Source organism: Mus musculus, chromosome 1 (assembly GCF_000001635.26).
Source record: "Mus musculus strain C57BL/6J chromosome 1, GRCm38.p6 C57BL/6J".
NCBI classification, from domain to species: Eukaryota; Metazoa; Chordata; class Mammalia; order Rodentia; family Muridae; genus Mus; species Mus musculus.
The window spans coordinates 156,929,379-156,946,339 of NC_000067.6; the positions used below are offsets into that span (position 1 = coordinate 156,929,379).

The following is a 16,961-nucleotide window of genomic DNA, read 5'->3' on the forward strand; positions in this document are numbered from 1 at the left end:
TCTTTGGTATGGCACTAAATGGCACCCAAAGAGTCTGCCATTGAGGCTACAAAACACCTGGTCACAGCACAGGAATGAAAAGCACTGACCTCTAGAATTTTTGTTTAGTTTTACAGTGAGTATATAGTAGGGCCTTTTTATGAAAGGAGAAACTGGGACGGAGATTTAGCTCAGCAATACATTTTGACATAGAAAAGTATTTTTCAAAAGATTAATTTTTACTTTATGTGTATGTTTTATCTGCATGTATGTGTGTACACTAAGAAGTGTTATATCCCCTGGAACTGGAGTCACAGACAGACTGGGAACTGAACCTGGGTCCTCCAAGAAAGCAACAAGTGCTCTTAACCACTGAGCCATCTCTCCAGACACAGACACATACATTTTGAATTTTTGTTTGTTTGGTTTTTTTTTTTTTTGTTTTTGTTTTTTCGAGACAGGGTTTCTCCGTATAGCCCTGGCTGTCCTGGAACTCACTTTGTAGACCAGGCTGGCCTTGAACTCAGAAATCCACCTGCCTCTGCCTCCCAAGTGCTGGGATTAAAAGGCGTGCGCCACCACGCCAGGCTGACACATACATTTTAAAACTTGTATTACTAACAACAACAATGACAAAGATATCACTAAAGAAAATCTAAGACACACACAAAAAAAAATAGGTTTGATTTCAAGGAATCCATTTTCTCACCTTTTACCTTTCTCTAGGCAGAGTGCTATCATTTTTATTCTTATTCCTAGATGTATATTAAATAGTGAATCTTATACTAGAAACAACTTAGGATCAATAAAATGTAGTAAGTCACATGACAAAAAATAAAATAGGAGAAATTATGGCTGTTGAGAATAGCTCAACCAGTTTAGGCACTTGTCACACAGCAGCCTGGCGACCTGAGCTCAACCCCTAGAGCCTGCATAGCATAAAGGTCGGAGAGAACCGAATCCACACAGTTGCCATGCCACACACACACACACACACACACACGAGAGAGAGAGAGAGAGAGAGAGAGAGAGAGAGAGAGAGAGAGAGAGAGATCCATGCACACACCAAGTCCCCCTGACTGTACATAGTTGTTACTAGAAGTTGGCAGTCAGCAGGGGGAGACCACAGACAGGGCTCACTTTGATTAGTGCATGAAAGTCCCTCGCCAAGTCCACTACTATATACAATTAATTTTCATGCAAAATCCAGGGTCAGGAAATGCATGCCCATAATCTCAGCACTTGGGGGGCAGAGGCAAGGGGATATCAGGTCCAAAGCTAGCACAAACAAAACCAACAGAACCCCTCAACACTCCACCTGAAATCCACTCAACCCCGAGAGTGAATTCAGGGAGGCTGGGAAGCAGCAAAAGAAAACAAGGAAGCGAAGCTTAAGCTAGTATCCTTCCTTCTTTAAGGAAACTGAAATCATTCTGACTTTTAAACACAGATTAAATACTAGAGAACACCTGGTTATGTGTGGGTAAGAGGGGTCGGTGCTTTTCACTCCTGTGCTGTGACCAGATGTTTTGTGGCCTCAATGGCAGACTCTTTGGGTGCCATTTAGTGCCATACCAAAGAATCCTTCTCTTACTCCAAGACTGTGAAATCTTATGTTTCTCCTAATGTACATGTAGTCGGACTGCTGGACTAATGGACTTGTAATTTGACTGATTTCCATTATGTCTGAGACAGACAAAACGACCCACCGTGTATTTGGCTGAGACTACAGCACTGGTAAGTAATACCAAGCCCTGCTGAAGTCAGTGGTAGGTGGTCTCTGCTGTAAGCCCCCTTGACTCTTTATTTCTATTACACAAGCTCAGACAGGGCAGGATGATCTGACTCCTGACAGTTGTTAGAGCCTTCCCTGTGCTTGGCTGCCTGAAGCAGATGACTGCCAGCCAAACAGCCCCTTTGGCAGCCAGCGGACCTGCCCTAGTAGCAACCCAGCTGCGCTCCGCACTCTAGGTTTGCCTTGCAGGATACACTACAGCAACAGCTGCTGTCCAAGCAGTTCTGACCCTCTCCAGCTCTATTCTAGTCAATGCTGACCTGCAAGCCCCTTTCACAGACAGAAGGAGTGAGGGAGCACTTCCGGCAGGGGGCCTGTGACTGCAAGAAGGCAGTGCCACAGGCACTGGAATCACCCATGTCGAACAACTCCTTTCTGGCTAGCACCATGAGACACGCTCCTGTGCTGACCCCTTAGTGCTGCAGCATTAGTCCCCCAACTGGCTTCCCGGTGATCTGTCCTTGCCACTTGTGATCTTTATCACTCTTACAGCGTGGTGAGCTGGTCACATGAAGAAGACTCAGCAAAAAACACAGCAGAGCAATGGTAGCAACAACCAGAAACCACTGAGGAGTGCAGACTGCTGGAGGGAGGGCAGGCAACGAGGGGCATGGCCAAGGGGAGAAACTGTGGGGCACACACAGTTGCTCGAGTTCAGGGCACTGCCAGGTCTTAAAGGTCATGACACCCTAGGTAGGACCAACAGCTGTTAACACTAACATCTGTAGGGATTATAGGCCCAATACCCAAAGCATGATCAGAGGACATTACAGGAGCTGCGGCATTAAGCAGTAGCCACTGTGGCTGCTGGCTACTGCTTACTGTTGCTTACAGCCAAAGATCTGGCTGCTTAAAGCCTAGTGTAATGGCACTCAAGTCTCACAGACTAGAGCTATATAGCTGGGTCTGCCATCCTGGCTCCTTGGCCATAGGCACTCAGAGTTTGGTCTACTCCAATAGAGTTTCTCACCTACTCATAATTTCTATCTGTAGAGACTGAAAGGACTCCAGCAGCAGACAGGTTACATCCAGTCTGCAGTATGACTGTTGGATCCAAGCACACACATGAAGAGTTTTAGCAGATGCTACTGAGGGACTCTCCCAAGTCCAATGTCTCTCTGGGCTGATCACCTCTGTGCTCCAAGCATTTTCATGAATGTCATTCTAGGGGCAGCATTGCACTCTCATTTTAAACTGTCTTTCTGAACTTAACAGGCAAGGGCTTCTGTTACCTTGGCCTTTAGGACACTTCATTTTGTAAACACCTCTTCAGATCCTTCACCCATTTGTTGCTATGTTTTCACAATGGTGTATCTTTAAAGTACATTCACCACAAGCCCTGTGGCAGAGGCAAACACGTTTTCTAACTTGTCATTTGCCCTTTTGTTCTCTGAATGCTACTACCTGATGGACAGATCAGTTCACACACACTACCAATCGTTACTCTTCCAGCCAGAAGTTCTCCTGCTCTACTCAAACAAAAACAACAACAAATGACCCTTTCACCTGCAAGACTCCTGCAGACAGATTTTCTTTTAGGATTTTTAAGTGGGGACGAGGGAGAACACACCCAGGGCCATGCACATGGGGGTGCATTTAAGTACCCCATCACTAGGACACACCCTCTGTCCTACAACCTGCCTGCTCCTCCTTCACAGTCTGAGCAGTGTGCGTAACCCCTAGGGAACTGTTTCAGAGACAGAAAGAACAAGAGAGAATGCCTTACAATGTAGTGTATGAACTTAGGAAAACGCTGAAGAAAACCAAAACGCATACACATAAATCTTATAAATGAAATTTTACAAAGCAATCTCAAAGGCACTGGCAAGTCGACTCCAGCTGGGGGCTGGGGAGTGGGAGGAGAGCATCACAGTTAGGTGGAGGCTGGAGTTAGTTCAGAACTTCAAGAGCTCAGCAGAAAGCAGCATTAACACAACACAGCCTATTATTAATCAAGAAAATATCTGTGATTTCCTATAACAACACAAAGACTTGATGACCTCAACACTTATATTTTAGAAACTTCAAAAACTAAGAGTGACACTACAAAGTGTTTATCAAAGATGAAAAAAAAAAACAAAACTGCTTATAGGCATGGTGGAGTGCGCCTGTGATCCCAGTACTCAAGCTGGCCTGGTCTACATGGCAAGTTCCAGGTCATCCAGGACTTCATAGCAAAACCTGGAGGAGCAAGGATTATTTACCTTACATATTAGATATCAATAGTAAGATACCTTATACATTTTTACAAGTATTCCTAGTAAAGTTCTGAACACAAACAAAATTCATGGAGCTGTGGAGATGGCTCAGTGGGCAAGTGCAAGTGTGGAGACCTACGTTTGAGTCCTCAGAACCCATGTGAAGCTAGACACAGCAGTGCACATCTGCAACCACAGGGCTGCAAGGCAGGACAGGAGGCAGAGACAGGAGAATCCCTAAAAGCAGGCCAGCTAGCCTGAGGTTGGCAGGAGCCAACAGATACCGTCTTACAGGGGAGTCTGGCAAGCACTCTACAGTCCCCGCAATATTCCTCCATCACTCTGATGATGTCATGTTTTCTTCTCAAATCTGTTACACAGTCTCCATTCCTCCTTACTCTCTGCTGATGACCGATTCCCATAAAGTGAACAGAAACACTCAGAGGAGGCTTGAAGCGATTACCATCTTGTCTCTGTCCATGTTCTGCCTTCTCTCCCATTTCTATAGTAGCATGTGAGAGAGGCTGGTAAAACACATGCAAAGCTAGATCAAGCCTGCAAACCACAAGTCTGCACCTGCAAGCCACCTGCAGCCGCTTTCACGCTACAGAACAGCAAACTAGGGGGTCAGTGGACGAAGACCGTAATGGCTCATTCTACCTGCACAGCTTACACTCCAGCTCTTAAAGTACACTGGCTCCACGACCCACTACATTCTGTGCATAAAAAACAAAGACTCATGGACACATAAAATACTTCAGACATATTGATGACAAAGAAAAAACTTTAAGGCCAGGTCACATGTAAAGGAAGAAAACTCTGAATGACACTAGGACTTTTCAACAAACTTTTGAAGGTAGAAAATCATACAGCAACCCCTTCTATTTCATGGTGCTCCCTTCTATTACATTGTGCTCCCTTCCAATTCATAGTGCTCTCTTCTAATTCACAGTGCTCCCTTCCAATTCACAGTGCTCTCTTCTAATTCACAGTGCTCCCTTCCAATTCATAGTGCTCTCTTCTAATTCACAGTGCTCCCTTCTATTTCACAGTGCTCCCTCCCAATTCACAGTGCTCCCTTCTAATTCACAGTGCTCCCTTCTATTTCACAATGCTCCCTCCCAATTCACAGTGCTCCCTTCCAATTCATAGTGCTCTCTTCTAATTCACAGTGCTCCCTCCTATTTCACAGTGCTACTTTCAATTTCAAGGAAATCTTATCATCTTAATTCAGAACTTAGCCCAGACTGTGATCAAGGTAGAACAAAGCATTTTCAGCAACGTAAACAATTCGAAAGGTTCATCCTGCCATACATAGTTATAAAACAGTCTCACACTTCGGCCCAGATCAGCCTGGAACTCCCAGAAACCCTCTTGCCTCAGCTTTTAGGTGGTAGGATTTTAAGTGTGATGTGGGAAGCCACATGTGCCGTTGCAGAGTGGCACTGACTACTGCTGGCCACCACGCATAAGATTGGACAAACAACCAATGTGTACATATGCAGTAAAGTTTTTTGCAAAGACACTGCCTGGCCCAGGCATGATAATGAGGTTCTGTCAGGTACTGAGAGTATAACCAATCAGATGTGAGACATGCAAATGAGGTATGATAATGAGGTTCTGTAAGGTACTGAGAGTAGCCAATCAGATGAGGAACATGCAAATGAGGCTTAGTGCATAACCAATCCGGGTGTGAGACACGCCCCTCCTAGGCCTATAAAAGCAGCACCAGTTCTGGGCTCGAGGTCTTTTCGCCTCTACAATCAAGCTCTCCCAATAAATGTGTGCAGAAGGATCCTGTTGCAGCGTCGTTCTTCCTGGCCAGTCGAGCGCGCGCAAGAGTGTGAGACATCTTAAAGTCAACAAAAGATGCAACTCACTCAAACAAGAAAAACTGAAAACGGGAAGGGGGTGGGGTGGGGTGGGGTGGGGAATGGGACATTAACCCAGAGCACAGGCTCCAATGCAGTCAGACAGGACACCTGTCAGACGTGCGATGATGAGAAGCTACAGATGGGCTGCGCAGATCCAGCACAGAGCAGCACTGCAGATCTGAGCAAAGACAGAGGGCTTAGGAGGTCCTTCCCAATTTTTTAAAAGTTTGAATACCTATCACCCTATGTGTTTGTAGATTTGGATAGACTATAGAAAAGGGTAAAGGCAAATAAGAAAGTGAGTAAAATTACAAAAGAAAACAATCTAAAGCCAAGAAATTTAATCATAGTATACTGCAATGTACAACTGTTAAACGTATTTACAGAGCCATAATAATGTAAACAACGAACGTGTAATCAAAAGCATGGCATCAAAACACATGAAGACAACAGAGGACGGTCAAGGTACCACAGGAATCCTAAAGCAAAGGCACTGTAAAAAATCTGAGGTTGGAGCTGGAGATGGCTCAGCGGTTAAGAGCACTGACTGCTCTTCCAGAGGTCCTGAGTTCAATTCCCAGCAACCACATGGTGGCTCACAACCATCTGTGTAATGGAATCCGATGCCCTCTTCTGGTGTGTCTAAGAGAATAACAGTGTACTTATATAAATAAATTTTATATATATATATATATATATATATATATATATATACACATACATACATACATACACACACACACACACACACACACATATATATATATATATATATATATATATATATATATATAAATCTAAAGTTGAAAAATAAAACTGCAGAACCATGCACTTGTGCCAGAAGAAAGAAGACAGACACAAGGTACGGCAAGAAGCAGCCGGAGTACCAAGAACTGCTGCTCTGTAAGCAGGACCTGGGAAGGAGACCATGAAGACATGAGGCAAGGGACCAAAGCTTTTACCAAAAGTCTTACAGGGTAACTTTTAACTGTATAAGTTCAAGTAGCAACGTTTAAAAGAAGAACAAAGTAGTCATATCATTTAATGTCAATTATTTTACTCTCTGGTCATAATCTCTGACCAATAACTGGACATTGTTTCAAGTGTGAGGTACTTTTCTAAGAAGGGAGGAGGGGGCAGGGAAAGGGGAGAAGGAAGAGGGAGGAGGGCAGAGGAGGTTGATGAATAAAACCCATCTGGAATATTTAGAATGAGGTCGTGAATAAAACTTGAGAACCAAAGAAAATAAAACTATAAAGCATGAAAGAGTACAGATTAATTTAAAAATACTGAAGTTTTATCATATCCAATCTTCATTCTCTCATTAACAAGGAACTAATGGGAATTTAAAACACACTTAAGGAAGTAATTAAGGAGTAATGCCATAAACTCACTTTTTTCCACGGGACCTATTTCAAGCTATCTGAATTATGTTTTCATTGAATACTAGATAACTATAAAAAGTGTGAAGTGCAGACAAAAGTAACTATCTCAAAAGCAAACATTAAACAAAAGCTAATATTCAAAACACAGGATCCATTTTAATGTATTTTATTCTCAAAAGCTTGTATGTGTTCGTTTTCCATATCAAAGGAAAGCAGAGCTTTAGAGAAAAGGAAGGCAATTTCAAATAATAGATTAGCGGTTAAAAACTCCTTAGAAACTTCTGGAAGCTAGCAGTACACTAAGTCCCCAGCTGTGCATTTTCCCAAAGTCTCCACTCCAGAGACCGGGGGAGTGGGGGGGGGGGGGGGACAGGATGGGACTGGGCACATCACACTCTAGAAACAACAGTCTAGGCCTGGGATCCCTGTATGATTACTGATAGCTGGCCTCCCACTCTGAAGTGGAGAGACTAATGCCTGCGTAGGGTAAATACTTTTAAAGCTCTGAAATCTACAAAGATCTACACCAATGCATGTCACCATGATTATTAATCAGAGCATAAACTAATCTCTTCTCATCAGCCCCTTGGAATCCAGTAAGATTTTTCTTTAACAGACGGGTAGAATGCCATTTCCCTGGGGGGATGTCGGCTTACTTCTCCTGAAGACTCTTACAAACAAGTAAATACCAAGACAAGAATATCAGCACACATTTCATTTAAGTATATAAACCAACAGATTAATTGTCTAGCCACATATAAACCACACACCCTCTGACTCCAGGTAGAGTAATATTTAGATATGTTTGGAAGCCGGATACCTAGTGTGTATAAACACAAGCACAGTTTAAGACAACTGTCTTGATGCTTTTATTCACTAACAGTTCCTTCTATCCTCAGAAGGAAAAATGCAAGCAGTATCCTAACTCAAAAGGCATCCTGAGTTTTCACTTCTACACTAACAGAGCTGCCCACTGATGACTTTATCTCCATCACAGCACGTGTGCGTTTGTGCGCTGCAGCATCCCCTCCACACCCATCAGGACACAGCGGGACGCGGAGATACTCTGTGTGTTTAGAAGAATTGACCCTCTGGACAAGAGCTTAAAAGGAGCTTTTGATCCCAACTCCTCATAGGCAGAGTCAGGCAGATCTCAGCCAGTTAGAAGCCAGCCTGGTCTATGTAGTGAATTCCACCGACAGCTAGAGCTACATAGTGAGGCTCTGCCTCAAAAAAAAAAAAAAAAAAAAAAAAGTTTCAAGTTGCAATCAAATTATTATTACCAACAAAGCCATCTTTCACCAAAGGCAACCACTGCCCCAATTTTAATTGTAAGCTCGTTTTTAAAATGCACACAAATTGCATTCATTACTCACACATGTCTGGTTCATAGCTATCTTTTAAATTTTATTTTCTCTCAGAATTTTTGGGTGTATCCTCCCTGATACTGTAATATCAAAAAGTATACTAGGATCTTGACACACAAGCAGATCTTTCAACTTCTGCTGCAATCTGGTGAATAAAAGATAGAGAACAGTATTTGCAGAAAAAGTCAAATTCCTGAAATCAATGCATGGTGAGATAGAATGGACTGGGTTTTACTATTTTAAAATTACTATGCCAGAATTTAAGCTCAAATAACTATACTTAAACCATTCATGGGAACTCTAATAGACACATTTAATATATACATGTGGCTAAGACAAGCAATTTTCCACATTTTTGAAGCTTCATGACTACACACATTCAGTAGAGGTTATTATTATTAAAATAATACTGTTTGGTTACAAATCCCACTCCTGCAGTAACAGTATTACACTTACTACATTTATGATGCTACAGCCCGAACAATCATATCTGGGTGGGACAGGCTTTTACAGTTTGCAAGTTAACGAACTGTGGCACTGCGGTACTCTCTCATGCAAGGAATGAAAAGTTCCACAAAATTCGAATGGTCATCTTCAAAGACACACGACCTCGAGTACACCGGATGGTAAACATTACATAAACAACGCCAAAGTCAACTCATAAACAAACACCAACACCGAAACAAAGCTCTATAGCTACTTCAGCGTACTAAGACGGGGTGTGGGGGTGGGGAGGGGATGCAGAGCACCTACGAGGAAAGGCTCAATTAACTGCCGCCCGTGCTTTCATCCTCCGATCTTAAACAAAAGACGCTGGATGCTTTCGGTGGAGAGCGCTTTCTGCAGAGGGATTTGGGGTTGCAAACGCCCCTCCTCCACGGCCACCAACAGGCCCCTTTCTTCCTCCTCCCTCACCCCTCCCAGCTCAAACAAATTAACATTCGCACTAAGGTACCTCCTATCAGCTCGCAGCTTCTTCCCAAACACGCCCACGCACCCTGAAACCCGCCTGCGTCTACACCGCACACGGCGGCAGGAAAAGCGCTTCGAGGGGGGCGGGGAGCCGCGGCGGCAGCGCACAGGTCCGGGCTCCCTTCCAGGTCAGCTCCCCATCGCCTCCCCGAGCCCGGTGTTTACGAGCCCGCCTAAGCCCACACAGCAAAGGAATCCCAGGCGCTGCGGGCAGCTAGCGCGGCGGTGCGGGACCCCCCTCCGTGTCCGCACGCGGCCTCCGCCGCCGCGGCGCCGCTCACCCCGCGCTCCGCGGGCGGTTCGGCCCCGCAACAGGTCACCCGCCTCGGCTCGGTGACGGGGGTGCAGGCGCCCCGGCCGAGAGGGGGTGTGGCTGGCGCGGCGGGGCCCGGCCCCGGCTCACCTGAGAGGCTGAGGCGACGCCGGGGCCTCCGCCACCGCGGGACCGCGAGCGACCCGCAGCCCGCCCTCCCGCGCCGCGCACCGCGGCCGCCGCCGCCATTGCCCGCGCCTCCCCACACGCCCGCACGCCACGCCGACCTGTGCAGCCGCGGCCGTCGCCTCCGCTTCGCCCGCGGCTCCGAGGCAATCGCTCGCCCAACCGAGCAGTCGGCGTCTCTCATTCAGCGCCTGCCGCCGGCGCTCGGGGGAGGGGAGTGCGCTGGATCCACCCCGGCCGCGCAGGGGGCGCGCGCCGGGCGGGCGGGGCGGAGCGGCGCGCGCACCAACCGAGCGCGCTCGCGCGGCCGGGAACGCCGGGTCGCCGGGGTCTCGGCGCAGTCTGCGGGCGCCGGGCTATGCCCCCCGAGGCCAACTGCCGCCCCGTACCGGTGTCCGAGGCGCGTGCCCCAGCCGCAGGCGCAGCACCGGCCGCAAGGACGAGCCGCAGGGTTCAGGACGGACAGGTGGGGCCCCGCGGCTGCTCCCCGCACGGGTCTCGTTGGCGCCTGGGACGCGGGCGTTGCTCCCCGCTCGGGCCAGAGGACAAAAGTCTGGAAACGCTTGGCCCCCAGATCAAATACCCAGCCCGTGAGGGCGGCGTCCTTAGGAGTCGTGGCGGACAAGTGGAGGGGGACTGCAAATGTGAAGAGTCACCCCACAGCCGTGGGATCTTAAATGATGGAGTCTGCACTCTAGCACATCATCATGCCGGAAGTGTTGGGTCGGCCTCTAGGTGTTAAGCAGGGTGGCTGCCGGTGGTTTAAGGAGCAAATAACAATATTTGGGATCCCCTAGTCCCGGATTGATGAGTTTCAGGTGGACTGTATTTTCACGCCATTGCGGGAACGTGATTCTAAAAGGTGAAATTTTTCCTGTGAATGAAAGGGAATAGAAGGGTGTTGTTTCTTGGGGTGCACCTAGGTGGCCTACTTAAACTTAGCACCATTTGATGCAGTGTGACTTAGTGGAAGGTTTTCAGTGAGCCACCTTGGTGTAATCATTAGGTCATTCGGGAATAGATGCGATCCTTTTCTAGGCAATGTGCAGTGGAGGGTGGAGGGACAGTTCTATAGCAGCACTGAGTGTAGATTGTGAAGGGACCAAATTCGTTTTGATTTCCTTTTTCCCTATAATAACTAATCAAAACAGTGGATTCTTTTATGCAGAAGAAAGTTAAACACTGTCCCTTTTGACCACTGTTCCCTTCTGTGGAGAAGGTAGAAGAACGCTCCTTCATCCCCTTGGTTAAAACATGCCCATGCAAAAGTAGGTGGAAGATAAAAACGAAGCAAGGAAAAGCGATAAAGCCCAGTGCTGGTTTTTTATTCCGTTTTAAGTTGGAAGTCTCTCCAATAGATGCACAGAAACCAAAAAGAAGAAAAGCCTGTCAGAAATCTTCAACTGAGCGTAGACTAATGAAAAGGGGGCGGGGCTAAGGAACACTAGTGACCAAAAGGCTCCAGGAGAATTACTTAGATGCAGTTTTCACTTCGATGCTGTTTGCTTCAAGTCCCAAAGAAACAACAGACAAACTGAAGTAACAGTTGGGAGGGGGAACCCTTTGAGTCACTGAGTAAATGATTGATCTTTCTTTCCCCAAGTTAGTAAGAGATTAAGGGAAAGGTGGATGGCTATGTGCCAACAACAATACATTCAAAGATAGATAGATACATACATAGATACATAGATACATAGATAGAGATACGTGTGTGTGTGTGTGTGTGTGTGTGTGCGTGTGTGTGTAATTGTCCCAAGTTATTAACTGCTTTTAAAGTAGGAAAAAATAAGGAGCCTCGGGGAATTTCATTTGGTATAAATGTCTTGCAGCCACTTGAGTTGGAGCTTCATAAAAACAAAGATCCCAGGTCCCCACATCTGCCAGTAATTTTCACAGTTTACTGTAAAAGCAATAAAATTTTCACTCCGGCTTTGAAGAGAAAAGGCCCAAGAGTTCATGGATTTATACCGGAGATTCCTATGCCTACAGAATGTCTGAATTTGGAATAAATCACTCAAAATGGGTCGCTCATGTTGACAGCCTGCAAAACCACACTTTTATTACTCTTAAGAGCTCAGGATTTTCTAAACTTGATAAGGTTAAGAATTTCTGTATGAAAATACATTAAAAAAAAAAAAAAAAAAACTTGGGAGAAGCTGAGATGATGACTTAAGAGGCAAAGGTGATAACCTGGCAGGCCTGAGGATCAGAGTTCAGTCCCTACATGATGAATATAAAGCTAGATGTGGCAAGCCTGTAATCCTGAAATCCTGCAAGGAAATGGGAGGTGGGAACAGCAGATTGGCTGGAAGCTCTTGGGCCAGTTAGCCTGGGATGTACAACTGTGCAACTGGTCTCAGCAGAAATGAGAGAGACCCTGCCTCAATCAGGTGGAAATTGAGAGCTGCCCTCTCCCCACAAGCTATGGCCTGGGTGCCCACATGTGCACACACAAAAAGAGAAGCTGGGTGTGGTACTCGATTTGTAATCCCTGGGCTCAGGTGGCTGAGATAGGAGGACTGTCTTCTTTTCCAGGCCAGCCTGGGCTACAGTAGAAGATCCTAGCTCCAAAAACCAAAAGGATAGAAAATAGCTTATCTACTTATGTTTTTGTTGTTGTTTATAACCCTTGAGTTATTTCTCAAAGTCTGTTCCCCATCCATTTATATGTAAATGAAGCAATGACTATTTGCAACGCATATTCTTTACCAGAGCATTATTTTTTTGTAATTCTGTAAGTTGCTCTATGAGAGCCATTTGCTTTTGCCAAAAGAGAGGAAATATGCAGAATCTTAGAACAAAAAATGCTAATAGATATAACAGAAACGCTCTTATATAAAATAGAAGTCGATAACAATTCAATACACTTAAATGTCATTTCAGGGGAGTCGCCATTGTGTAACTGTTTTATTACTGTGCTTTGCTTCCAAAGGGTAAGCCAAGGGACCCATTTAGATAGAGAATTAGCACATCAAAGGCAAAACACAACTGCAGCAAAAAGATCAACAAACGATGTATCTTATTGTCAAAACCAATCAGACAGGCTTCTTGAGGAAACCCATCAGTCATGGTTCCAGTGCTCTTATCTAAAATATAGGCAGAGCAGGATATTCAAAACTCTCTGGGGGGGAGGGGACAGATGTAAGAAAGGACCTCAAAGGGTTCCACAGAAAACAGTTTAAGGAGAGTCCTCCAGACTCCCAGTGGAGAAAGACATGCAATAGTTTCCGAACAAAGTTGATCCACAGACTATTCAAATCTGAGCGCCATATTAAGTAATTCCCAATTAAGCTATCCTTAAAGGAGGAATTCTGTGTCTATTCTGTATCAGGCATGAATCAGCAGGGATTCATTGGAGATGATTAGTATTTCCCTGGAATTCTCTTTGGCGGCAAGTTTGTGTGTAAGTGTTAGAATTTTTAAATGGTTTTCTTTTTTTTTTTTTTTTTTTTTTTTTTAAGATTTATCTATTTATTATATGTAAGTACATTGTAGCTGTCTTCAGACACTCCAGAAGAGGGAGTCAGATCTCGTTACGGATGGTTGTGAGCCACCATGTGGTTGCTGGGATTTGAACTCTGGACCTTCAGAAGAGCAGTCGGGTGCTCTAACCCACTGAGCCATCTCACCAGCCCTTAAATGGTTTTCAATATAAGACAGTTTCAGGGGCTGGAGAGTGGCTCAGCACTCAGTGGCTGCTCTTCCAGAGGTCCTGAGTTCAGTTCCCAGCCACCACATAGTGACTCACAACCATCTGTAATGGGATCTGATGCCGTCTTCTGGTGTGTCTGAAGAGAGCATATTCACCTATATGTGTGTATATATACTCATATACATGAAATAAATCTTAAAAAGAATAAAGACAGTTTCAGCAATTATGTATCTGACATGCCTATTGAAGTTTTTGAGGGGTTATAATTATTCTAGATAAACTGGGTTTTCATCACTACCTTTTTCCTTTAAACTAATAAAATACCATCCAGCTTGTAACTCAGCAGTACAGTGCTTGTCTGGCATGTTCAAGGCCCTGTGTTCAGTCTGCAGTATCACAAGGAAGCAGAGCACAGTGTAGCTGAACCTTTGCCGACGCGCCCACTGTGATATAGGATGTCCTTAGGAGCTCAGAATGTCTTTTCTCATAACCATTAATAGACAGTCTTGGCTACTCTGTTTCTGCAGCATCACGGATCTGGCACTGAGAACTGAGTTTTCTGCTGTCCTAGTACTACTGTCCCTACTGCTATAGCACTGCCTTGCTATAGTGATATACACACACATACCTACCCACACATACCTCTGAAGTGCCTTATAGCATGTAGAGTACACTGTAAAAACAAATAGTATTTAAACAAAATAAAAATGCCAAAAAAAAAAAAAGCAAAAATCCGATTTGGGGGCCATTTATTTATCGGAAAGTCCTTTTGTTGTGTCTTCCTCTAAGTTTGGATAATTGCATTTATCTGATAGCTTTTTTCCAATTAAGTGGATCTTGTTCAAGTTTCCTTATGAGAAATTTAAGCATAAATTTTCAGATGTGGTGGAAAGAAAAGTTCATTATCCAATATCACATCCATTTCCTTTTAAAATATCAAATAGATTCAAGTTTTTAAAGGAATTCATAAGTCCATACTAATAATAAACAGCTTGGCTAGGAATATAGGTCAGTAGTAGAGTGCTGACAACATGCATGAGACCCTGAGTTTGTCCCCACCACTAATAAAGAAAAATAGTACTAATAAATAGGAATAAAAAAGAAATATTCTTATGTTAGAGTATAGAGTGGGAAAAGACCATTATGTAGTAAATGGCAAAGACTGGGGAAAACCATCCATGGAACTTTAGGAGGGAGTATACAGGAGGAGCCAGATGTATGCATGCATGGCCTTAGTGAGTTTGCTTTATTAACTACAATGGCAAAGTCAGTTCATCACAGTTGGATCACAGATGAGGGACAGACAGACAGACATCATTTGCCTTCAGATCTGATTCTCTGGAGACGGCACCTAAATGGGGCAATGATGCTCAGTCCCCAGTGAGCAACATTTGGGTCGGTTTTATAAAATGGGGTGAACTGTCTTTGGGTCATGCTAATGTCATGAAAGACAAACGCTGTGAAAATACAAGAGTGGGCATGGTGTGACACTGAACGAAACGACATGGGAGTTACTGGGCTGGGGCTTCTATAGGAAGGAAAAGGGGCATTGCTGGGTCAACAGGGAAACATGATAAATCCATTCCAGTCTTTCAATAACGTTAAAGTTACTGACATTAGTAATGACTACATTCTTAGAAATATACGCTAAAGTATTCAAAAGTAAAGGGTATATATGATTTTTAAAAATACAGTGTCTACAGTTATTATTTATGCAAATATATGTAATGATAAAATTTTAACAGCAGGTGACTGGGTAAAGAGTGGGCATTTCTATAAATTCATAATTAAGTCCAATAAAAGATCTTTTATTTTTGGTTTTTGGAGACAGTTTCATGTAGTTTAAACTGACGTCAAGATCAGAGGTGAGGAGGACACAACATCTGCCCCAACACTGGGAGTAATCAGCAGGACCCAGGCACCCAGGAACTCCATCCGACCAGTGGCACAGGTTCCTTCCAGTCTGAGTCGGTGCCCTGAGCAGACCTCTGGCGTGAACGCCACAGCCAGTCCCACAACACCCAGAAGAAGCTCCACTCCCAGGCGCTCTAACATGCCCAGGACCACAGGATCCCAGGATCACAGGAGCTTGGTCACACCAGGATCTCAGGGTCCTAGAGGCAGCTTGACTCCCAGGAGCTCTGACACACCCAGGATCTCAGGATCACAGAATCACAGGATCACAGAGACAGCTGAACTCTGAGAAGTTCTGACACAACCAGGATCACAGGAAGGACAGGCTCCAATCAGATATAGCAAGGGCAGGAGGCACTAGTGATAATCAGATGGTGAGAGGCAAGCATAAGAACATAAGCAACAGAAACCAAGCTTACTTGGCATCATCAGAACCAAACTCTCCCATCATAACAAGTCCTGGATACACCATCACACTGGAAAAGCAAGATTTGGATCTAAAGTCACTTCTCATGATGGTGATAGAGGACTTTAAGAAGGATATAAATAACTCCCTTAAATAAATACAGGAGAACACAGTAAACAGCTAGAAGCCATTAAAGAGGAAACACAAAAATCCCTTAAAGAATTACAGGAAAACACAATTAAATAGGTGAAGGAAATGAACAAAACCATCCAAGATCTAAAAATGGAAATAGAAACAATAAAGACATCACAAGAGGAGACAATTCTGGAGTTAGAAAACCTAGGAAAGAGATCAGGAGTCATAAATGCAAGCATCACCAACAGAATACAAGAGATAGAAGAGAGCATCTCAGGTGCAGAAGATACCATAGAAAACATTGACACAACAGTCAAAGAAAATGCAAAAAGCAAAAATCTCTTAATGCAAAACATCCAGGAAATCCAGGACAGAATGAGAAGATGAAACCTAAGCATAATAGGTATAGAAGACAGTGAAGATTCCCAACTTAAAGGGCCAGTAAATATCTTCAACAAAATTATAGAAGAAAACTTCCCTAACCTAAAGAAAGAGATGCCCATGAACATTACAAGAAGCCTACAAAACCCCAAATAGACTGGAACAGAAAAGAAATTCCTCCCGTCACATAATCATCAAAACACCAAATGCACTAAACAAAGAAAGTATATTAAAAACACAACATATAAAGGCAGACCTATTAGAATTACACCAGTCGGCCGGGCATGGTGGCGCACGCCTTTAGTCCCAGCACTCAGGAGGCAGAGGCAGGCAGATTTCTGAGTTCGAGGCCAGCCTAGTCTACAAAGTGAGTTCCAGGACAGCCAGGGCTATACAGAGAAACCCTGTCTCGAAAAACCAAAAAAAAAAAAAAAAAAAAAAAAAAAAAAAAATTACACCAGTCT

General features: G+C 44.4%; 1 protein-coding gene and 1 long non-coding RNA gene across 24 annotated transcripts in view; one reads left to right on the forward strand and one right to left on the reverse strand.

Moving 5' to 3' along the window:
• The window catches only part of Ralgps2 (Ral GEF with PH domain and SH3 binding motif 2), a 135,685-nt gene extending 125,213 nt beyond the window's left edge, over positions 1-10,472 (reverse strand). For 5 of the 23 annotated variants that reach the window (NM_023884.4, NM_001159968.1, NM_001159967.1 and 2 more), the window contains exon 1: positions 10,111-10,248. The gene's annotated coding sequence lies outside the window, so the exon portion shown is untranslated. Of the gene's footprint in view, positions 1-9,054; positions 9,317-9,351; positions 9,508-9,553; positions 10,320-10,398 lie in introns of those variants that run through there. The other 18 variants (XR_003947313.1, XR_373625.3, XM_030243663.1 and 15 more) reach the window with 15 other exon arrangements.
• On the forward strand, positions 9,416-10,817 carry 4930439D14Rik. Its single transcript, XR_003948625.1, has 2 exons — positions 9,416-9,680; positions 9,749-10,817. It is a non-coding gene; the product is annotated as an RIKEN cDNA 4930439D14 gene (long non-coding RNA).
• Positions 10,818-16,961: the final 6,144 nt, after the last annotated feature.